The sequence below is a fragment of the Desmodus rotundus genome, chromosome 12 (assembly GCF_022682495.2).
Source record: "Desmodus rotundus isolate HL8 chromosome 12, HLdesRot8A.1, whole genome shotgun sequence".
Lineage (NCBI taxonomy): Eukaryota > Metazoa > Chordata > Mammalia > Chiroptera > Phyllostomidae > Desmodus > Desmodus rotundus.
The window spans coordinates 73,961,626-73,986,835 of record NC_071398.1 but is presented as its reverse complement, the minus strand read 5'-3'; the positions used below and the strand labels follow the sequence as shown (position 1 = coordinate 73,986,835).

General features: G+C 39.9%; 2 pseudogenes; one reads left to right on the top strand and one right to left on the bottom strand.

The window, feature by feature from the left end:
* Positions 1-6,972: 6,972 nt before the first annotated feature.
* LOC112318435 (U6 spliceosomal RNA) lies at positions 6,973-7,086 on the top strand (annotated as a pseudogene).
* Positions 7,087-14,042: 6,956 nt separating this feature from the next.
* Positions 14,043-25,210, bottom strand: part of LOC112314845 (glyceraldehyde-3-phosphate dehydrogenase-like) — a 100,712-nt pseudogene continuing 89,544 nt past the window's right edge.

Below are 25,210 nucleotides of genomic sequence, written 5' to 3'. Positions count from 1 at the left end.
AGATTAATTCATGCCTTTCTTTTTAACTTTTAATATTGAGGCTTCCCATTCCTTAAAATACTATGTTTTCATTTAGTTAGTTTTATTTTGTATTTTAAAGTTTTAGAATTTTCCCTGTAAAGATTTTTGAAGTTTTTTTTTATGTAGTTTTTTTTTCCTTGCTGATAGCAGAAATGAGTACAATAGCAGGGAATTTGGGAGTGAGCACTCAAAAGGCTCTGAAGATTAAAGGAGGACAAGTTTGTAAGGGCTGTCCAGGCATACATTGATTCTTACGAGGGCTTTCTGCTGTGTCAACAGTAGCTAAGCTGGAACTGCATTTCCCCTAATTTCCATTTCTGTGCACTTCTTGGCTGGAATTGCCCACAATTTACCTTTAAACTTAAAGGTAAAAGTGAAGTAGTAGTCAATTTTGTGCTCTGAAGGTCAGTATAGGGCAGATGTTTTCAGTTATTTACTGGCTCATTTTGTTGGTTTGGGGCAGAAGCCATTTCCCACTGGATTTCCTCCTTCACCTTCTCCTAATCCTGAGTCATGTGCATGTATTGCTCTATGCGGAGGAGCACCAGCTTATTCTCCAGAATGTCTACAGCATTTCGAGTAGAACAAGTGCTAAAGAGACACACACAGTCCCAGTTTGTCCTCAGAGCTTCCGCTTTGTCCTTTGTCCTTTCTCCCACATCATGTCTGTCTTCCCTTTCTGAAAGGTGGCCTCATTGACTTCAGGCCCAACACTATATGAAGAAGCAACAGACTTACATAGACTGCTTAAACAGCTCTCATGGTTACAAAAGACTTAATCCCTATAATAAATCCTTATTCTCTTCTATATCACTCACAGTGTCTGCTTTCCTGATCAAACCTTAACTGATATAATTCCCATTTCTCCAAAGGTCCCACAGGGAACAACAGAAAAATAAAGAACATGGTTAATTACATATGGCCTCAGAAGGAATGAGAAAATATCTCAGAGAATTCAGGTACAAAATACAGTTCTTTTAATAAAATGCATAAGGATTGATGCTGTGGAAACCACAATGGAAAGGAGTCTGAGATATACTTTCACAATGCTGCACAAATCCAAAATCAATGAGCAGAAGGCAAATCTGCCAATGCAGTCTATTTGGTTATTAATTCTGTTTTTTATTGTTGGTGATTTATCTTAGAAACCTCTTAGTATAATGCTTGACACAGTAGGCACTCAACAAATGATTGTGCAATGAATAGAAATTAGACTGTTTATTCTTGAGAATATTGTGAGACTCACCTTTGCTGAAATACTATTAATTAGACCAAAGAGAAATATTGCCCTGTCTTTAAGAGACTTAAAGAGATAGTACAATATTGTCTATGGGGAAATAAGGATTGTATGACAGAATCCCTGAACTTTGGAATAGTAAATAAGTTTAGTGTAGCCCTCTCATTTTCTAAATGAGCTCAAGGGAAGTTAACTGACTTAACAAGGTCAAGGCAAAGTTTGAGTCAGAATCACGTTCGTACAAATCTCAGTAGTACATTGCTCTGTTTACTAAATCACACTCTCTTCTCTGCAGAACAGTTGGGTGAATTTATTTATTGGTGATTGAAAAGTTAAACAAAACCCAAGGACTGGTATGATCAATATCAACTTGGAGAGAGATCTCTAAAGGGTCAGGCCTTATAAACCTCATTTAGTATTTTCTTTAACAAATGGACAAAGATCTGTGAGAAATACCTGTGAAATTTTCAGATGATATCAACTGTCATAGTTATCACCTACTATATTGACCTAGAGAGTTAGGAATCCAAATTCTAATGAATAAGCTATAATTTTAGGCTAAAAGACAAAAATTTATGGGGCTAATTAGAAAGTCCAGCATATACATTAAAATATATAAGTATAAGAAGGGGGAAGTTTGGGTTGGTAGCAGTTCATGAGAAAAAGGCTTGGAAAAATACAGGAGCCAATGAGTAATGCAAAGACACTGAAAAAATGTTTTAATAGCCTTTGGATGCAAGAAGATGGAGGAAGCAAGCTGGGTTGAGGATATAGATATAGGTGCAATTTGAAGAAAGGCATGAGACTAAGCTTTAAGCCATGTGATTGAAATCTTTTCCTAGATATCAAGAGAAGCTAGAGCATAGCTTGTGGGTATCCCTCTTGCTTATTTCCTGTTATGCCACCTCCTTATTGAATACCTGTAGCACTCTGCCCTCATGTGTGTAAAGTGTCTGTAGACCACCTTTCCTCCCTGCTCACCTTAATTCTGTCTTCTGCTGAATTAAGGCAGAATTTTCTACCTCCAGTCCCACCCATTTCTCAACAAAGTTCCCTTGTGAACTTCTTTAGCATTTATTTAGCTTGAATCCTATACTATCTTTTAGTTTGGTACTTTAATATAATGTTATTAAGTTGGTGGTACTGGTGGCAATGGTGACAAAGACACTGGCAATATATAAGGATTTACTGAGAATAATAAACTTTGAGCAGATATGACTCATTTCTAAGAACATATAAAGAATGAAATAACTTGGAAAAAACACTATTTTGTTAGTGCTTGGAAATTTGACTTTAAAAAAACTGTAAAATTATCTTAAAGCAAAAAGGGCAACATATAAAGAATCTGAGTCCCAGGGTATTAAGTGACTTTGCCCAAGGTCACTAAGTGAGTGTACTGGATCTTACACTATGTCTATCAGATGAGGTTCTTAGGAATTTAAATTGTAAGAAACTGCAACCAATTACGGCTGATTTAAACAGAAATGGAATTTTATTTGGTCAACACCTACTGTGTGTATGTTTACTGAGTACTCGTTATGTGCTAGGCACCCTCTAGGCCCTGGGAATATCACAGAAAACAAAGTCCTTACTCTCAAGAAGTTTACATTGTAGAAGAGGAGACAGACAATAGACAAATACATGAATATATTATGTTTCAGATGCTAAAGAAGAAAAATAAAGAGGAATAATTCAATGATAGGGAAGAAAACTAAGGAAGGAATTGTCAGGGGAGTGCTATTTTATTTTTTAATTTTAATATATTTTATTGATTATGCTATTATAGTTGTCCCATTTTTTCCTCCCCTTTATGCCCCTTTTACCTATACTCCCCTCCCACCATAATTCCCCCACCTTAGTTTACGTCCATGGGTCATACATGTAAGTTCTTTGGCTTCTCCATTTCCTATACTATTCTTACCCTCCCCCTGTCTATTTTGTACCTACCATTTATGATTATTTTTTAAAATACATTTTATTGATTATGCTATTTCAGTTGTCCCATTCCCCCCTCTTTATTCCCCTCCACCCTGTGCACCCCCTCCCACCCGCATTCCCCCCCTTTAGTTCATGTCCATAGGTCATATATATAAGTCCTTTGGCTTCTACATTTCCTATACTATTCTTACCCTCCCCCTGTCTATTTTGTACCTACCATTTATGCTACTTATTCTCTGTACCTTTTCTCCCTCTCTCCCCACCCACTCCCCCACTGATAACCCTCCATGTGATCTCCATTTTTCTGATTCTGTTCCTGTTCTAGTTGTTTGCTTAGTTTGTTTTTGTTTTTGTTTTTATTTTAGGTTCAGTTGTTGATAGTTGTGAGTTTGTTGTCATTTTACTGTTCATATTTTTGATCATCTTCTTTTTCTTAGATAAGTCCCTATAACATTTCATATAATAAGGGCTTGGTATGATGAACTCCTTCAACTTGACCTTATCTGGGAAGCATTTTATCTGCCCTTCCATTCTAAATGATAGCTTTGCTGGATAGAGTCATCTTGGATGTAGGTCCTTGCCTTTCATGACTTTGAATACTTCTTTCCAGCCCCTTCTTTCCTGCAAGGTTTCTTTTGAGAAATCAGCTGATAGTCTTATGGGCATTCCTTTGTAGGTAACTGTCTCTTTTTCTCTTGCAGCTTTTAAGATTCTTTCCTTCTCGTTAATCTTGGGTAATGTAATTATGATGTGTCTTGGTGTGTGCTTCCTTGGGTCCAACTTCTTTGGGACTCTCTGAGCTTCCTGGACTTCCTGGAAGTCTATTTCCTTTGCCAGATTGGGGAAGTTCTCCTTCATTATTTTTTCAACTAAGTTTTCAATTTCTTACTCTTCTTCTTGTCCTTCTGGTACCCCTGTGATTCAGGTGTTGGAACATTTTAAGTTTTCCCAGAGGTCCCTAAGCCTCACCTCACTTTTTTGAATTTCATTTTTTTGAATTCTAGTTTCTTCATTCTGTTCCATTTAAATGTTTATTTCTTTCTTCTGGTCCAAGCTGTTGATTTGAGTCCTAGTTTCCTCCCCTTCACTGTTGGTTCCTTTACATTTACCTTTATTTCATTTTCATAGCCTTCACTTTTTCCTCTATTTTGTGACCATACTCAACCATTTCCGTGAGCATCCTGATTACCAGTGTTTGAACTCTGCACCTGATAGGTTGGCTATCTCTTTATCACTTAGTTGTATTTTTTCTGGAGTTTTGATCTGTTCTTTCATTTGAGCCATATTTTTTTTTTGTCTCAGCGCTCTGTAGGGGGTGGAGCCTTAGGTGTTCACTAGGGCAGGGCAACCCACTTTGCTGGGTTGTGGCACTGGTTGGGGAGGGTTCTGAGAGGGAACAAAGCCACTTACTCAGCTCTCAGCCAGCTTTCAGTCACTTCCTCCACTACCCACAAGCAAAGTGGGCCCTTCTGGTACTGATTCCCAGGTGGGTGGATTTGTGTACATTCTAGGACCCTGTGGGTCTCTCTAATGAACTCTCCTGTGAGGCTGGGAGTTCCTCTGTCACCATTACCCCCACAGGTTTTTTCAGTCAGAGGTTTTGAAGCTTTATTTCCCCTCACTGGAACCCTGGGTAGCACGGTCTGTCTCACTCCCCAGTTTTTCTTCCCAGTTTATCATACACAAATATGGGACCACCCAGTCTGCCAGCCACCACCTCACCTGCCCCGGTCCTCCCGCCGCCAACTTGCCACAAGTCCTCTGAACCCTGGCTGCCCATCTCTGCCCCTCCTACCTATCTGGATGAATGTGTCTTCTTTAACTCCTTGGTTGTCAGACTTCCATGCTGTTTGAATTTCTGGCAGTTCTGGTTGTTTTTTGTTCTTAATTTTTTGTCCTTCAGCCCTGGCTGGTGTTGCTCAGTGGATTGAATGCTGGACTGTGAAGCAAAGGGTCACCAGTTTGATTCCCAGTCAGGGCACATGCCTGGGTTGCAGGCCAGTTCCCCAGTGCAGGGCATGTGAGAGGCAACCACACATCGATGTTTCTCTCCCTCTCTCCCCTCTCTCTAAAAATAAATAAATAACATATTTTTTTTAAAAAGTGTCGTCTTTCTTTTGGTTGTGTGAGGAGGCAAAGTGTAGCTACCTATGCCTCCATCTTGGCTGGAAGTCTCCAGGAGTGCTATTTTATTTTAGATAGGGTGGTCAAGGAAGCCTATCTGATAAAGTTACATTTAAGTAGAGACCTGATTGGAGTAAGGAAGCAAGTGACATGGGAACCTTGGAGAAGAGCATTCCAGGAAGAAGGAACAGCAACGCTAAAGGTCTAGCAGCAGGAGTGTGCTCCACATTGTGAAGAAGAATAACGGGAAGCCAATGTGGCCAGAGCAAGTGAGGAACTGACAGGAGACCAGATTAGAAAGGTAAAAAGCAGGGGCCAATCATAGAGATGGAAGAGGTATTTGGGATTTTATTATGAATAAGATGAGAAGCTGTTATATGGTTTTGAGCAGAGGAGTGATAGGATCTTGACTTACGATTTTACAAGATCACTAACTGTGAGGAGAGAGGACTGCATGGGAACAAAGGTGAAAGCAGAGAGACTGTTAAGAAGCTGTTGCCATGATCCTGTGTGGGATAATGGCAGCTGGGAACAGGACTACCAGTGAGGAGATAGGTCACACCCAGAATTGCTTGGTGGACTGGGAGTTGCATTACAAAGAAGACTCGGTGCTGAGGCCAAAGTTGGCTCATGAGCAACGAAAAGAAGCAGTTGGATAGATCGGGTCATAGGATTTCCTGGAGACTCAAGCTCTGAACACGGGTATACATAGAGAGGAGGGAGGGAGCTGCAACCGCTGCTAAAATCTTATCACAGAGCCAATCTGATAAAGTCTCTCCTGCTGCCAGCACTGGACACCACATGCCACCACTGGTGTGGAAACTGGGCATTGCTGTTGTTAGAATAAGTTCTCTGTTTTTCTGCTTCTTTCTCTGTGTTGATATTCCTGAGTCAAAATCCCAGGTGGACACACCCAGCTAGCTGAGGTCAGATTGCGCATCTATGCCCTAGCTGCCAAAGGTGCTGGGGAAGCCCGTGGTCCTTTCACTTCCATAGCAGGACACTGGCCTTGCTTTTTGCTAAAGTTCAAATGGTAAGGAATTCTTCAAATATAGGATGGAGGTTCAGATGGTGGGCAGCCACCAAAACAAGGACTGTTTACCCCATTCTGTCAGAGCACTCACTGGAAATGTGTTAGACTGCTGATGCAGGAAGCTACTGGAACTCATTTAAGAGCTAGATTTTTAAAAGGAACTTTAAAAACCAATCTGAGAGAATTTCATAACTGTGAGCACTTCAAACTCTTTAACAGGAAGATCAACGGTTGCATTATCACTTGACTGCACGGCATATCAGTAACAGACTTCCTTTTGCTTTGCCCACTTCTCTCACCACAGCCCTGTGAGGCTGGGATTGTTATAGAAATGAGGCTTGCTTTCAAGGCACTCAGGGCCCTACCTATGTATTATTTATCCTTCTTACTCATTGCAGCTCAGGGGAAAGTGAGGCCTAACAAAGCTCTGAGGATTGCCGAGGGGATCAAATGTACTTGAAATCAAAGGGCTGTACCAAAGTCAGGCATCACTGAGTAGTATTTTAATAAGTTCGGACCCAGCCCTGGCCGAGTAGCTCAGTTGATTAGAGCATCATCCCAATATGCCACGGTTGGGGGTTTGATCCCCAGACAGGGCATATAAAAGAATTAACCAATGGTGCTCACTTCAGCAGCACATGTACTAAAATTGGAATGATACAGAGAAGACTGGCATGGCCCCTGTGCAAGGAATTAACCAATGAGTGCATAAATAAGTGGAACACAAATTGATGTCCCTTTCTCTTTAAAAAAAGCAATAAAGAAAAAACGTTTCTGGCCTACTGTTAAGAACCTTCACAGAACCTCACAAAAGCCTCCATGGAATTGTTGAAGGCCTTGAAAAACAAAGTTTGAAAAACACTGGGTAATGCAAAGCATACCAGACCGGGTATCAAAAGACCTGAGTTTTAAATGTGACTTTGGATTTGTTACTATGTCTCTGTAAGCTTTAATATCTGTAAGTCTTCCCTTCATCTTCTGTGAAATGGAAAGAACAACCATCTCACGTGGTTACCATCAGTATTAAATACGAGAATACATATGAAACCTAGCTGAATGGTAAAGTATCCTAGGAAGTTAGAATAACTTCTCACTAGCACATGGACCAAGAATTTCAAACCTAGAGTGCTTAGGTCCTACATCTGTTTTGCCTGGGAAGTTGCTGCTGTCCTGGAAGATAATGGAGGCCCAGAGGCTCACTGTCTGTGCCTTGTCTCAAGCATGTTGCAACAGCATGGATGATAAAACCAGGCTCACAGCCTTTCCTGTCCCAAGACTTTAAACACATCACCTGAGCTCTGGCTTGCTTTCCTGCCTTGATTTGTTAGGTTGGTACGAACCAATCTCCCAAATTTAGGTGTTAATTCATGCATCCCATTGTGCAGAGGGCCTTCCAGCTCCTGCCAGGGACGGCTTGCTTGTTCTCTTTGCATCTAGCTAGCCCAGGTGCTGTTTTCCATGTTCCCCTATTTAGTCCCAGAGCCTCCTCCTCAGAGACTTTCCCCCACAGCCCCGAGGAAGAGCCTGGTTAGAAAATTCCCACTTCCTGACAGTCTTGGTCTCCCCTGGCAGAGGAGCCATTCCATGGATTACGACTGAGCTCCCTGGGAAGACAGCCTTCTGGGTGGGGCCTTTGTTCAGGGTGCATGAACTTAAAGCCCACAGGTTGCTCCGTAGGCTCTTTAAACTTCTGTGGGTCGGGTAGGGAAATTTCCCCAAACTTTCACAGTATTTTCTACCTTTGGAAGATAATCTCCCAGATCTGGCCACACCTAGAACATGAGATTGACAAGGTGCTTTTGGAACAAAGTAAGAGTGAATGTTAGGCAGGGACCTTAGACATTGCCTACTCCTTATGAGTAAAGTAGGAGAGGAGGAAAAGGTGCTAGGAGTGTACGGGGCAGTGGATGAGGTTGTAGGGTGCAGGGTCTGTATTTTGGCACTAAATTAAAATACGGAATAAATATAAGTGTATGTGAATTGGTGTCTCATCTATGAATTGTTTGGAACCCTTGTAGTTCTGAGCATGTGAAGTAGGGAAAGGAGATAAATGTAGTTCTTTTGATTTATTGCATTAAAAATACATAAATATACCCAAAAAACCTTGTGGAAAGGAATGGGTGACTTTCTGTTCCTAAACTTCTTGGTGATTCATGGAATCCCTTTGTTCCCTTATACACAGGAAGGGACGTTGCTACAGGGGGAGCCTGGGTACTGTGAATATTTCTCATTAGACCGTTGTTTTCCCATCTATGTATTATTGAAAAAAGTATGTATTGCTAGGCTCCACTATAAAGATCAAAGCCAGAGCCTACCTTCTATGGCATGAAAACTGCAGATAGGTGTACTTATGAAGGATCGACGTGCAGTAACAGAAATGCAAAACCAAAACAACAGTGAAGCAAGAGTAAGATGTTTTCATGAAAAATTAGTAGGCTTTAGAGTTGAGAATGAAGGAAAACTTGACAAAAAAAGTTGACAGTTTGGTATCCAGGTGAATTGTTCAGCTAGGAAGTGTCATAAAGGAGAGGAATTATAGGGTTTATATGAATAAAATTACTTCTTTATGCTCTCTCACCTGTAGCTTGTGGGAAGGGACCCTTTTGATGGGGAGAAATTCAGGGTTTTAAGGGCCCTGGCAGGGTGGGTAAAGACAGTTAATTAAACAGTTTTCTTCTGCTGGCAAATCACAGCAGCACTGGATTTTTAAGGTACTAGTGGGCTTGCAAGATGCTGACTTTCCGGAGGTGGTTGCTGCTCTGTGCCTCTTACCTGGTTCAGACCACTTTGAAGGTTAATTGCCACATCACCAATCTGCAGCTGAGAGGGCCCTTGCAGATCTGGGAAACAAGATACCATCAAGGCTGGTTTCTGCAGAACATTGAGCCAAGCAGTCAAGCGGGAGAGGAAGACAAGTGGAGGGGGCTGCCACATGAAGCATGCCCACCTGTGCAGCTGGGAGCTTGTGTTCCTGTGCTCATCGGAGCCTTCATCTTCGTATAGAGCAAGGAGCACAAGATTGATACCAGTTACTTAAACTGCAAACCAAGCCATAGCTAAAACAGGACCTTGATTAACCTGGATCAAGGCATTACAAAGTGGCGACCCTTAAACTCTGCTCATAGCAAGGGAACAGTCTTTGGGATCTGAGCCAGGCTGGAACTGATAGAAACTTCTGGACAGCCCCCTTTGATTTGAATGCCTTTCCATTCCTTTGAACAATTTATTATATTTATGCTATGTAGTAACAAGAATAACAGAAAATTATTAACCAAATACTAGCAATATGCACAGTATTGTCATAGGCCTTGCAGGGGGTACCAAGAAAATTATGAAATCTGTACTTTTATAAATCTTTATCTTCCAGAGTGCCTTCAGATCCTAGTGAGATTTTGTTTTTATAACCTGTGCTCATCCTTTCCAGGAAGCTTTTCCCCACTAACTTTACCTCATTATATTTATTCCAGTACCAGTATGTGTTAGTTTTTGAAGTTGCATGCGTTTGTACTTGTCTCTCTATCCTCGCTATATGTTTAGGTGTGTGTACCTTGTATTAGAATGTTTCTTACAGCAGTCACCTTCGTTTAACCACCTGCACTAAAAGTTCCTTGAAGACTGAAACTCTGCTTCATCCAATAGATTAAGAGCCACTGTAGATACAGAATTTTTAAAAAATTATTCACTTAAAAATTTTATATATAATAAAATTCACTCTTTGTGTATGTACAGTTCTATGCATTTTGGCAAATATATACAATTATGTAAACACCACCACAAACAAGATACAAAACCATTTCAACCACCCTCCCCCCAGATTCCTTCATGCTGCCCTTTTGTATGCAATCTCCCCCAAGCACCTAGCCCCTGGCAATGGATGATCTTCCTTCTGTCCCTATAATTTTGTCTTTTTCAGAACGTCATACAAGTGGAACCATATTTATGAAGCCTTTTGAGTGTGACTTCTTTCACTTTCCAAAATGCATTTGAGATTCGTCCACGTTGTTGCTTGTTCCTTTTCATTGCTGACTAGTGCGTTTCATTCCAGGATGTACCATAGTTTGTTTAGCCTTTCATCAGCTGAAGGACATTTGGGTTGTTTGCAGCTTTTTGTGATTACGCCACCATAACCATTTATGTACAAGTTTTTGTGGGAACAAAATTTTCATTTCTCTTAGATAAATATGGAGGAATGGGATTGCTGGATCATCCAGTAACTATGTTTAACTTTAAAAAAAAAAACTGTCACCCTGGCTGGTGTGGATCAGTGGGTTGAGCAGCAGCCTGAGAACCAAAAGGTCACTGGTTCAGGTTCAGTTCCTGGTCAGGGCACATGCCTGGGTTGTGGGCCAGGTCCTCAGTTGAGGGGTATGGAAGGGGCAACCAATCGATGTTTTTCTCCCTCTATTTCTGCCTCCATTGCCCTGTCTCTAAAAAGTAAATAAAATCTTTTTTAAAAAAGAATAGTTTTTTAAAATAAATAAGCAAACAAACAAATAAAAGAAACTATTCGTGAACCTAAAACTGCTAAAAAAAAAAAATGCAGACTTCGATAAGGAGGGGAAAAAAAGAAACTGTCAAACTGTGTTCTAAACATTGGCTGTTCTTTTTGCATTCCCACCAGCATTGTGTGAGTTTCAGTTGCTATGCATATTTGTTAGCCCTTGGTATTGTCAGATTTTTAGTTTTAGCCATTCTAATAGATGTGTAGTAGTTTTCATTCTGGCTTTAATTTGCTCCTAATAACTAATTATGTTGATCTTTTTGTGTGTGTGTTTATTTGCCATTTCTATTTCTTCTTTGGTGAGGTATATCTTCAAATCTTTTGCCCATGTTTTTTTTAAAAAATATATATGTTATTGACTATGCTATTACAGTTGTACCATTTTTTTCTCCCTTTTATTCCCCTTCACCCTGCACCACCACTCCCACCAGCATTCCCCCACCTTTGTTCATGTCCATGGGTCGTACATATAAGTTGTTGGGCGTCTCCATTTCCCATACTATTATTAACCTCCCCCTGTCTATTTCGTACCTACCATTTGTGCTTCTTATTCCCTGTAACTTTTCCCCCATTTTCCCCCCACCTTCTCCCCACTGATAACACCCATGTGGTCTCCATTTCTGTGATTCTGTTCCTGTTTAGTTGTTTGCTTAGTTTGTTTTTGTTTTTGTTTTTTAGGTTCATTTGTTGATAGTTGTGAGTTTGTTGTCATTTTACTATTCATATTTTTTTGTTTTAAATTTGTTGTCCTTCTCTTGGTGCAAGGAGGCAAAGTGTACCTACCTATGCTTCTGTCTTGGCCGGAACATTTGCCTGTTTTTGAAATTAGTTTGTTTGTTTTATTACTGAATTTAAGGAGTTGTTTATGTATTATGGATACATTTCCTTCACCATATATGTGTTTTTTAGGCAAACAAATGGAAAACACCTCAAACTGGCTTAAATGATAAATTCACTCACATAATTAAAGATCTAGAGGTATAACACACAGACTTTAGGATTGCCCAAGTTCAGTTTTTCACTGTCTTCCCATATTTCCACTCTGCATCTTGCTGTGCTAACTTCATCTAGAGCATAGCTTTTCTCATGATGGCCAAATTGCTGCAGTAATTTGAGGCCTCATGTACTTAAATCAAATTGCCCAGAAAGAGGGAGGCTGGCTTCCAGTAAACCTTAAGAATGAGAACTCTTCCATCCCATCTCCATTTACAACAACCCCAAGAAACCTACCCAACATCGCATTGGTCTGAAATGGGTGAGATGCCTGCTAACTGCAAAGCAACCTCCATGACCAGAGGAATGCCATGAGCTGACTGGTTAAGCCATCAGCAGGGGACACTATGCTTTGAGGTTTCCCAGCGTCTTTTGATCACCCTTCATGGTACATCTGCTTTTGTGCTGAAGTAGAAATTCTACTTTCATGTAAGAAGAAAAGAGAATAGATGTCCACTAGTGGTCTCTCCCAGTAGCTCATTATGCAAAGACCCAATGGTATTATGATTTAAGGGTATTAGGATTTATGGGTAAGGGTTTCAGAAGAACTATGTCAGCTTAATATTGAGAGAAACTTCTTACTGCAGTAAATAAAACAATGGACTGCATTGAAATGTGTGGACTTCTTTGTCCCTAGATGGGTTTGGGCTGATAACTATTCATGGTGATGTTTGTTTGTGTGATTTTTTAAAACAAATGAATGTTTTAATGACTGTGAAAAAATAAATTATGAAAAACAAAAGCTACAGGATGTAGTAAATTTATCTTCTAAGTTTACAAAGTTGTAAAATATTTAGAGACAGCAATGTCATATCAGAAATGCCCTTCTAAAGTATTTCTGGTGATAGACTCTGCTAAGGTCCTGATGGAGATCTTGCTACTGAATAAGTTCCAAATGATCAGTGACTCTAAGACCTGCAAAACATATTCACCCAATGATGCCTCATTAACAACTGTTATGTTCTTTAGCACAAACGTCTGAAGTGGCAATAGGTTTCATTTCTTTCACCAGCTCTGATCAACAAATAGTAAGTTCAAGAACGCTGTGTAGAGAAGGGTCCGAGGCTACATTTGGAATCCGAGTCCTGACTGATTGTCTGCAGTGGGAGAGGGAGGCTGGAGTGGCTTCACATGTGCTGCACATCTTCATTCAGCTCCGAGGCGTCCATATCCGGAACCACTGTGTGTAGTGATGGAAGCTTGGTCTTCTTCTCACACAGTTTTCACCATGTCACTCTCCCCTTCCAGAATTTAATGAAGCTCCAGACTGCACTTCGGATGAACAGAGCATGATGTAGATAGAATTTGCACCGGACCTCTTCTAATCATTGTGCAGTCTGGCCCACCTTGGTTTGTCTCCTCTTGTCTACATTTCTTTATGGGTTTGTAGGTTAGAAGTCCAATACAGGTGTCACTGGGCTAAAATCAAGGTGTCAACAAAGATACCTTTCTTTCTGGAGGCTTTACAGAATAATTCTTTGTCTTTTCCTACTTCTGAAAACTGTCCACAATTCTCATCTCAACTTTACTTGAGCCTGCAACCTAAGTATGTGCCCTGACCAGGGATCAAACTCACAAACTTTTGGTGCATGGGATGACACTCCAAGCAACTGAGTACCCCACCCCCACAGGCCGGGGCTCATGGTGGTGTCTTAATGAGTATTTAAGCATAAGATTGAGCGGGGCTAAGATTGGGTGTACTTTATCGTAACATAGTGAAATGCAAAGTGCATGGACTTCAAAGTGGAAAAGATTTGGGTTTGAGCCTTCATTCCAACTCTAGCTAGTATGATGACAATGGATAAGTTGTTTAACCTCTCTGAACTTCAATTTCCCTGACTATAAAATGGTGATAACAAACCAATTCTTCTGGTTTTCCGTAAGATTTAAATGTGAATGAATTTCAAACACCCAAACAGGTACATAATAATAGATCTCAATATAAATTATTTCCCCGTCTCCTGCTCGTTCCCAGTACTGAAATTCTATGGTTCTATGTGGGATCTGAACTTTATCTTGAAATGTAAATAAGATTCAGATGAGCATATTCTAAACAGAAGGACTTAACAGAGTGATGTGTTGACTCCTAGTTTTCGTCTGTCCAAAATCCCTTCCCAGCTTGAGGAACTCCTCCTTTTCCAACTATAGTACAGGGAATTTGGAGGCAATTTATAAATTACAAAACAATCCTTTAATCACTGAATTTCTCCATTCTTGTAGTCATCATTAACCTAAAAATGAAAGGCCAAAGTGACAGGCAAGAAGCACTTATCTGAGATCCAAAAGAATAGCTATTTGGGAAGCACTGATTCAGGCAGAAATCCCAATAGTTTTCCAGTCAGGAGGTAAAGTCAAGAGCTATTTATGAGAAAGTGAAGAACAACTACATGACTAGAAGGAGGAATTTCTACAGGTGCAGATAAGTTAACATAGTAATTCTAATTCTAAAGAACGTTTTTAATTGGCAGTTTGGAAGTCATATGTCTTTTCTCTTGTCATCTTTGCAAACAGTTGTTTGGCATATGTGTATTAGTTGCATGTTTTGACTTCTGAAGCAGGTTTAAAAGTGATGTCCAGTGCTGAGTTATCTTTCCAGAAATTTAAGGGGAAAAAGAAAACAATATTATAGTGAGTGCTTGGCCTATCATATTATTTGTGAGATAGGAAGGAACTAAAGTAAGGTAAAAGGAAAAATGAAGGTGTAGATTATTCAGGCCTGGTCTGAAATCTTGGGTTTGCTGTCTACGAGAGATGCCATCTGCTTCACATCCTAGCGATTTTTCTTTTCAGATCCTCTGTTGCCACACACGGTTTAGTTGACAGTACTACCTGGTATGGTCCTTTCCACCTTGGTTATAAAGAGTCCTTCTGAAGGTTTATCTTTTCCAGTATACACAATCACTTCATTGTAAATTGTGGTGTTTAATTACTTAGTCTCCACTAAGTAATGGGATAGTAAAAGCAGAGAAAACTAAATGTATAGTTTGACATAAGGCTGCTGGGAACTCTGTAAGCAAAGTACAAGGTTGATTTTCCCAGGGAGGCTTCCGTAAGTCTATATTTGTTCCTTAAAGCTGTCTGGTTATATGTGAGAATATGCATGTCTTTCTCAAAGTGAAATTCTGGTCAAAGCCTTGGAAATATAACAATGTTTCCAATTCTGTCTTCTTATATGGAGAACAGATTCTTAATAAATTTATGGAGATAATTACACAGCCATGAAAATTAAAATATCAACTGAGAATTTCTGGAGGGATCGTGTAGGGATAAAAAGATAAATAATTCTACAAAAGGTATATTTTACCAAATGTATTTTATAATTTTTAGAAACATATGCTTCCTCAATAAAATGCAAACACTTTTAAAACTTATCTTTTAGTCTCTCTGTAATAAGAAACCAAAAGTAGGTAAACTTAGCCTTACTTAGTAATTAATATTCTCGTGTTTTATTTTATTTGGAAATTATCTAAATATTCAGTAAATTTTCATCATTCAAATTAGCTAGAAAAACTTTAAAGTTTCCATTTACCAAAGATTTTAGGGAACTATTATAAGGGCATATACCATAGCATATATAATTAGTGTTAAAAAGGTTCACCTAAAAACCTTTCTATCCCACATACATCTATTTCACTTGTTCTCAATAATTACATTTGGGTTACCCACTAAAACTTCAAGAGATGTTAGACCAAGTCAGCCATCATTGAAGTTATTACTTTTTTAAGTGAATCATAAATTTTATTTCAAAATGTAAATGTCACTAAAGATACATACACTTTAAAACAATCAAATTTAAAATGTAGTTGATTTTTTTCTTTTTGTATAAGACGACATTACAATATAGAATCTACAGGGTCTGTCTGGGAAAACATTCAGCCATTCTTAATATAATAAGAATGATTTGCCTGACATCAATGTAACCTGGCAGCCAAGGAGAGTGGACTGGAAGGCACATGCATGAACAATGATGACTTCACTGTACTAGTCAGCAGGGGCGGTAGACACTGTTGAGTGAGCATATGTACTGTGTGGCTGTTGTATTCAAAATGACTGAGCGAATAGAGGAATGAATCTGCCTCGAATTTGCGTTAAGCTTGAACATTCTTCTGTGGAAACTATTTCAATGATTCAGAAGGCCACAGCTACGGGCAACCGCTGATTGGCAGCTTCATCAGAACAATGCGTCTGCTCATGCCTCACATCTCATGCAGAGTTTTTTTTGGCAAAACATCAAATCACCCAGGTGACTCAGACCCCCCATAGCCCAGATTTGGCACCCTGTGACTTCTGGCTTTTCCCAACTAAAATCACCTTACAGAGAGAATGGAGTGAGTGAACACATCAATGAATAGGCCAGCGAACAAAAGAACACATGCTACTGAGATGGACCTTTGTTAAACTTTGATTACATTATGTCAGGCTTGGGAGAGAGAGGCTCTCTTTTTAAACCTATCTCTTTTCTAAACCTTGGTGCTGCTTGTTCTGGATATTCCCCCATCCAATCCTTTTCCTAGACCTTTCAGGTTTCCATGTCCCTTATCTAATCCAATTCTTTCCCCAGATTAGACACTTCCCCTTTATGGTTACCATCACAGCTCCTAATTCACAGGCCTCTAAGTAGAAGGACCTCCCCCTGCGCCATTTTGGCTCTTACTGTGCGTGTGCCCAGCAGGGGAATTTGCCTCTTACTGGTTCTTCCTCCCCACCAGTAATCTGTGGGGAATGGACCAGTGGTCCTGGGGAGATTGGAAAGCCAGTCCTTCCTCCCTACACAGAGTGGGGGTAGAGGGATGTTAATCTTCTTGGTGGGGATGCAGCTATTCCCTGGGGTGTCTGAAGATGTAACTTGAAGACCTAAGCCTGATTAATTATAACTTCCAGACTCAATCAGGCTCAGCAAGTCTACCTTCCTTCTCTTTTGTTAACTCCTAGCTTCCTACACTAATACTATGATGAGAGCTCCCTAAAACAAACAAGCTAACAAAAAAAAACAGAATCCAATTTAGAAGTTTTTCCAATTCAAAGCATCTGTTGTATGGCCATTGACAGTAGAATCTATTAATCTCAACAGCTAAAACCAATAAGTCTCTTATACTTAACCAAAGACTAAGAATGAAATCCAGAAAACTCATTGCTGAAATAGTCGAAGACAGTAAAACTCTTCCTTGCTACAGTAAAACAGTGATGGTTAAGACAACAAAGGCTCTTATGGACCGGGACCCCTCATGACAGATTCAGCTGAGAAGTGGCACAGTCAGACAGAAAGACCAAAAGATGTCAGTTGACTAGCTATAGCTAACCAGTCATCAATTCCTGTGCTTCTGTACCATTGGATACAGCTGCCAAAATTCCAGTCTATTTGACTGCCCACCAGATACACCCCAGTAAGTGCCCCTTCCAGATGATGGAGACCAGGGAGTAATATTTTTCTGGTCACAAAGCCAAGCTTTCAGGACATAGAACAAGACAGAAGGAAAACCTCATCTGGTTTTTTATAAGGACCCACAGCAAAGTTTGTCTAAACAGAAGCTGGTACTAAGAGATCCTCAAGCTTGTCTGTTTAAGGGGGCCAGCCTGGACAACAGGTTTACAGGATTTATGCCTGTGTCTTCCCCTATGAAACCTCTATCTGATGACAGCAGTACACAGAAGGAGACAAGGAAAGGGGAAAAAGCAAACAAAAAAAAATGAGTACTCACCCACCAGGGAAAAAATCATTGAAAGCTGCTCAACCCCCAGGACATTTCTAATGAGTCCAAAAAGCCCCTCCTGAGGAAAAAAGATAAATTCTTTCTTATGCAGTAGCAAGCCCTGAGTTGCTCACCTCCCAGGAAACCTTCCATAAGTAAAAAATATCTCCTTCTGAGAGAAAAAGTTTCTCCTTCTTGCCTAGCTCCCAGGAAACCTTCCACAAATGAAGGTTTACTCCTGAGGGGAAAATTTCTCATGCTGTAGCAACTCCTGTGGCAGAAGCCACATGCTGGAACTGGGACAATTGTCTCCACAGCAGTTGCCTCCCACCCTGCTCCCAGGGAAGATCCCTACTGATCTCAAACAAAGGCACCAATTTCAAAAGGAGTGTGGTCTAAACCAGAGAAGGCGAGGTGGTGGTCCATGGAAATGGTGAGCACAGAAGAGTCTCTGTAGGTGCCATACCAGTTTCACTGAACACCAAGACACAAAGGTAAGGACACTTTAGATCCCACTTCAGACACCAGAAAATAAAAGGCTAAATTGAGAGGCAACAAGCATTTATTTAATGTCTAAAAACATAGCTATTTAGGCAGAAATCCAAATAGCATTCTGATTAGGGTGTGAAGTCAAGGAGTATTCCTGAGAATGCGAAGGGGAACAATCACACGAATAGAAGGAAGACGTTTCTATAGATGCTGATCATCTAACATAGTGATGCTAATTTTAAGGAATGTCTTTCATTTTCAGTTCAAGAGTCATCTGCTTTCTTGCTAACTTTTCAAACAGTTGTTTAGAATACAGTGCTAGTTTAGACCCAGTCCAAAGGTTTTCTTTCCCAATTCTAACATTCCAGAGGTTTGAAGAGTTAGGTGATCAAGGCAGTTCCTCTGGATGGCAGCTCTGACTCCATTTTGAAATTGCTCCACTTGTATTATTTTTTACATCATAATTCATATCTTGAATGGCAGCAGTAAGCCTTCAAATAATTTCTTTTAAAAAGGGCAAGTAGGTTTTTGACTGATGGAGCCCTTACAAATCTGAGAATTCTTTCCTGTTTTTCTTCACCCAGGAAGATTATTTTGGTTGTATATAAAACACTGCTTTGCTTCTCTGTTTAATGTCTGTATTAATAGACAATAGTCTATACATTTTTTCATTTTTCTTTTTCGCTGGGTACAGTGAATTTATTAATGGTGCATGACAAGGCAGGGCTCCCTAAGCCCATCCCTTTCTTCAGGGGGTCTGGTGTGAAAATTTTGGAGCTCAGGAGATTCTCGGTGTGTTGGGGGAACCCTTTGGGGCAAGGACTCCGTAGCAGCTGACGTCCTCTCTTCCTCTCACTGGAACTGGTGGTCAAGGGAGTTCTTACTCCTTGGTGGCCGCGTGGATCATAAGTTTTACCACCCACCACCCTGCTGCTGTAACCAAATTTATAGTCATACCAGAAAATGAGCTTAACAGAGTGGCTATTGAAGGTGATGCCAGCCTCAACATTGAAGGTAGAGGAGTAGGTGTCACTGGTAAAGTAACAAGAGACGACCTGGTCCTCAGTATAGCCCAGGATGCCCTTGAGGGGGCCCTCTGATGCTGCTTCACCACTTTCTTTTTTTTTTTTTAATCCTCATCCAAGGGTATATTTTATTGATTCCAGAGAGAGAGGGAGAGAGAGAAACATCAATGTGAGACAGAAACATTGATTGGTTGCCTTCCATATATGCCCTGACTGGGGGTCAAACCCACAACATTTTGATGCATAAGGCAAAGCTCCAGCCAACTGAACAAACTTCAAGGGTATGACCTTCTTGATGTCATTGTATTTGGCATCAAGTACAAGGCAGCAGGCCAGACCCATAGCTGACACATTGGGGTTGGGGACACCGAAGGCCATGCCAGTGAGCTTCTCATTCAGCTCAGGGATGACTTTGCCCACAGCCTTGGCAGCACCTCTAGAAGCAGGGATGGCGTTCTGGGCAGCCCCTTGGCCATCACACCACAGCTTCCCAGAGGGGCCATCCATGGTTTTCTGGGTGTAAGTGATGAACAGTGGCAATGAGTCCCTCCATGATGCTAAATTTGTCATGGATTGACCTTGGTCAGGGGGCCAAGCAGTTGGTGGTGCAGGAGACATTGCTGACAATATTGAGGGAGTTGTCATACTTCTCATGATTGACACTCATTACAAACACGAGGGCAGAAATGATGACCCTCTTGGCTCCACCTTTCAAGTGAGCCCCAGTCTTCTCCACGGTGGTTAAGACACCAGTGGACTCCACAACATACTCAGCACCAGCATCACCCAATTTGATGTTGGCAAGAACTTGCTTCTGGAAGATGGAGGTGGACTTTCCATTGATGAAAAGCTTCCCATTATCAGCCTTGACTGTGCAGTGCCTTTGAACTTGCCATGGGTATAATCATACTGGAACATGTAGACCATGTAATTGAGGTCAATGAAGGGATCCTTGAAGGCAACAATAACATTTTGCCAGAGTTAAAAACAACCCTGGTGACCACACACCCAAGACAGCCAAATCCATTCACTCTGACCTTCACCACTGTGTCTCAGGGTTGAGGCTGGCGCTGCACTGGAAGACGCAGCACATGAGAAGCAGAGAGCCTTCTGAAACAATCCATTATAATATACCAACTCAGTTGAAACATATAAAGAAAATTTGGCTTCCCAGATTGGAAAAGAGAAGTATTTTATAATAATCTTTTTAGACGATTCTATATATTCTTCTTTGTCACCATACCAAAATTCAACAAGTAGGAGTTTCCTAAAGGTTAGTTGCAATGTAGAATCTAAAACCACATCAACAAACTGTTCTTAACTCTGTTCAATTAAACTCCATTGACCTGTCTTTCACTTTGATTGAAATTTTTACCTGTGCATAATTTTGCATCAACATTCATTTGGTCATTTAAAATTATTGGTTCACTGAGACATACATATCTTCCAAATATGAATATATTTCATTAAACAGTATGTAAAAGTACTTTCATTTGCTTTACTGCTGGTATCACCAGAAAACTAAGTATAGGGATCTGAGCTCAGGGTAGCAGATGCAATTTATCTAATATTTTAATTTTCACTTGAAATCTCAAGTTTTTTTAACTGAGAACAAATACTATCAGTTCTTTTCTCTGAAGTGATAGTCTCACTTTGTTCATTTTGAAGAAAATTCTTTCCAGTGCCCAAGTCTCAACAACAATGGTTTGTCTGTCAGTAGTTCTTTCAAGTAAAAATAATTTCATGCAAAAAGAAACTAGTTCATTTTGTGACTCAGTCACACAAGTGCTTTTCCTTGAGACAACCAGGATACGCAGAAGAGATGCATTTTGGTTTTGTTGTTGTTGTTGTTGCTGCTGCTGCTGCTTTTTTAAATCACAAATAAGATATTTTAAAAAATCTGTCACCATTAAAAGTCTGACTTTTAAACAATGATTCTTACACTGGGGATTCATATCCATCGGTTCATTAAACTTTAACACTTGTCTCATTCCCAGTAGCTTTTCCAGAACTGCTACCTTTACCATGAAGCCCCATAAGTTTTCCCAATTTAATATGGGCAGTTTAAGCATTTGTATTTCCTAACAAAGACATCATTGAGCAAATAGATTGGCAAGCCTTCTCTATGTATTTTCCAGTGCCATCTGGAATTAATTTGTTGACCACTTCTTTCAAGTCATGATTTTTATCATCTTCTTCTGGATTTGGCAGAATTGTTGATGCTGAGCATTAAGAGGTTTTCCAAATCTGATTGTTGCAGATTTCAGTAAAAACTAACACAGAATGGATGAAGCAAATTACCATCAGTAGTCTTGACATCAACACGAGCTTCAGTCAGTGATGGATCACCATTCTGTACGGTGGAGCACAATTTGTCACAGGTAAGATCCATGCCATGGAACTTAGTTATGGCCCTGAACATCCTCAATAATCAGCTTGAATTTCCTAAATGCAACTTCATCATTCTGCATGCAGATCAGCTAGGTTCACTTCAAAAGCACGACTCCTGAAACCATCGGATGTGATTTTGGTTCCTTGCGTTCTCATGACCAGTTTTTTCAGTATTTTTTATATTGAAAATAGCTGGTGCTTTCACATCATCCCAATCTTTCTTAGAAAACGGATCAACCACTTTTTTCTTGGTTCCCTTTTTGTTACCCTTTGTAAGGTAACCTATTTGCCACATATAATATTTTTAAATCTGCACTTTGGATTTAGTAAAATTTATATATATACATTTTTCCTCAAGGGTACTATTTTTTTTATCCCCATGCAAGTGTGTGGTGATGAAGATTATAACTACTAGTACAGTTGGTACCTTGGCATTAATTTGTGATAAGCTGCCAGCAGTTTTACCCACTGTTTTTTTTTTTCTTACATTTTATTTATTTTCAGAGAGAAGGGAAGGGAGAGAGAAAGAGAGGGAGAGAAACATCAACATGAGATAGAAACATTGAGTGGTTGCCTCCTGTACCTGCCCTGACTGGGGAATGACCTGCAACCCAGGCAATTCACCCTTATAGGGAATCAAACTGGTGACCTTTGGCTCTGTGGGACGACGCCCAGCCAACTGAGCCACACTGGTTAGGGCTTACCCACTATTGCTCTTTTATCAGCAATGCAAATATCAACAGAATGAAAAGGCAAATGATATCTTAGTATTATTATAAAAACAGCTTTGACCTGGTAAACCCCCTGAAAAAAGATTTCAAAGACCTCAAGAGGTCAATGGACTGCTCTTTGAAAATGTTTATTTTAGTACCTGCCTTTTGCCAACTTATGGCTATGTCACATAATTTTTCCTTAAAAATGTTGTATCTGATGTTCTATTGACTTCTTATATGTAGTATTCCAGAAAAGATTAAAATCACCCACAATTTTTTTTCCTTTAGAAGTAAGCTCTTTGTTTTATTTAGGTTATAACATTTTCCCATATTTTTGTAATTAAGTAAAGTTGCCAGGTTATGTCTATGTAGGTCTGTTAGTTAATTTTTACTCAATATGGTGATTCCCTTTAGTCTTCATCCTTAGAGGGGGGGTTTTCCAGCCCCCAAAACTCTAAGTTTTGTTTTCATTTTTCCTCCCTTAGGAACAGCAGTAATTATTGAGTTAAATCTGTTTTCTGTCATCTATTACTGTCACCTTTTCTTTTATTATTTAATCTTTTCTCCTTTTCCTCCACATTTTAGGAGCTCTTTCATATTTGTTCTCTACATATTTATTACATTGTCTGTAATGTCCATTCTATGTATCTTTTTGTTGATTGCTGTTTTGCTTTCCTTAAAGTTCTCCCATATTTTACCTAACTACCTTTATTTCTCTCTTGTGGTCTTTGTGTTTTATCCTGCTATCTTTCCATTTCCTTTGTTCTTGGTTTATGACTTTTTGCTCCTTTTTTATAGAGGACATGACTTCTTCTATCTTAGTTGAGAAATTATTTAAAGAATTATTTATGCCCAGACTGGTGTGGCTCAGTTGGTTGGGCATCACCTTGAAAAGCAAATGGTCACCAGTTAGATTCTGAGTCAGGGCACATGCCTGGGTTTTGGGAGGCACATGTGAGAGGCAACCAATCAATGTTTGTGTGTGTCTCACATCAATGTCTCTCTCTCTCTCTCTCTCTCTCTCTCTCTCTCTCTCTTTCTCTCTTTCTCCCTCCCTTCCCTTCTCTCTAAGAATAAAGAAATGTTTTTTAAAAGAATCATTTAACATTTACAGGTTAAAATCTTTATTATACTAACAAAGACTAATTTTTATCAGACTGAGTAGGAGGTGTGTATTTTCCTTGGTTCCTTTTATGCTCACTTTTAGACTGTCTGAGCACCTTGTCAAAGCTTTCACTGTTTGGTAGGTTGTGTGCATAAATCCTCACCCTCTGTCCTGGGTCTGGTATATCTTATCTTAGGAAAGTGTTGACATACTTAAATGAAATCTTAGCTTCCAATGCATTGTTTTCTGATACTTTGAACCAATGGGTTGGGAAAGAGTGCATTTGTCCATCACTTAGTGTTTCCTCCAGGTAAGGAGAGCTTCATTAGGATAGCTTTCCTGGGTTTTTTCTACTCCTTATCTCTTGGCTTCCCAGGAGATTACCTGAGTGATGAGTTTAAGAAAATGAGCAGGACTAGTTTAATCTCTTCATCTAGAAAACTGACTTACCTACAAAGGGTAGAATCTTCTGACTGTTATCGTCCATGCTGTAAGATATACAGAGGCAGGTCTCACCTGTGTAGTAAAGAGGCCTACCCATGCAAATGGCCAATAGACTTATGAAATGATGCTTAACATCACTAAATGAGATATCACCTCACACCTGTCAGAATGACTATCATCGATAAATCAACAAACAGCAAATGTTGGCAAGGATGTGGGGGAAAGGGAACCCTTGTACACTGCTGGCAGGAATACAGATTGGTACAGACACTCTGGAAAGCAGTAGGTGGTTACCTCAGAAAATTAAAAATGGAACTTCTTTATGACCCAGCAATTCCACTTCTGGGAATATATCAGAAGAAATCTGAAACACTAATTTGAAAGAATACATGCACCCCCATGTTTATTGCAGCAGTATTTACAATAGCTAACATTTGGAAATGGCCCAAGTGCCCATCAGTAGATGAGTATATAAAAAAGCTCTGGTACATTCACACAATGGAATATCACTTGACCATAAAAAAACAAGGAACACTTACCTTTTGGGACAGCATGGATGGGCCTGGAGAGGTCCTTATGCTAAGTGACATAAGCCAAAGAGAAGTACCATATGACATCACTTATATGTGGAATCTAATAAAATAAACTAACAAACAAAACGGAAACAGACTCATAGATATTGAGAACAGACTGACAGCTATCAGAGGGCAGGGGTGTTGGGGGACTGAGTGAAAAAGGTCAAGGGATTAAGCAAAAAAAAAAAGTCTTAGACACAGACAACAGTGTGGTGATTACCAGAGGGAAAGAGGTGGTAGAGGGTGAAGGGGGAATAAATGGTGATGGAAAGACTTGACTTGGGGTACAGAGATGACGCATTATAGAATTGTACTCCTGAAACCTATATAATTTTATTAAACAACATTGCCCCAATACAGTCAGTTTTTAAAAAGAGACCTACAATTTGTAGGTGTAAACCTGCAAGACCCTAACATTGCATTCTGAATACTGGTAAATAAATAAGGAATTAAATTCTGAAAGACAAAATATATGCACAAAGAGGCTTTTGGTGAGGTAGGGTATGTAGCTTTGAGTTTTACACTTTGGTGTATATTTAGCATGTTTTGATTTCAGCAATTTAAGAGGTTGCATCAAGCCAGGTGGGTTTTTGCAGTTGTGTGGATAGCTTCTAACTTCTGCAAGAGGCTTTAAGTCTTAAGCCACTTCATATTTTGACCTTGGCAGATGACTACCGTTTATGTTAGGATATTTGCACTACTACAAAGCAAAGCTGCACATGTTGGGCCTTAAGCAAAGATGTAGTCTTTAGCAACAATACACCCCTCAACTGAGTCACTGCAGAGGCCTCTCTCCGGCGGCCTCAGGGTGTACACTACCGCTGCAGCCTGAACCTTTAACTGTGGCATTGGTCTCAGACCACAGGTGTTGACCTCTTGAAAATCTTGGCAGAATTGGTAGAGCTAGTGGATTTAATGGGCAGGTTTGGCT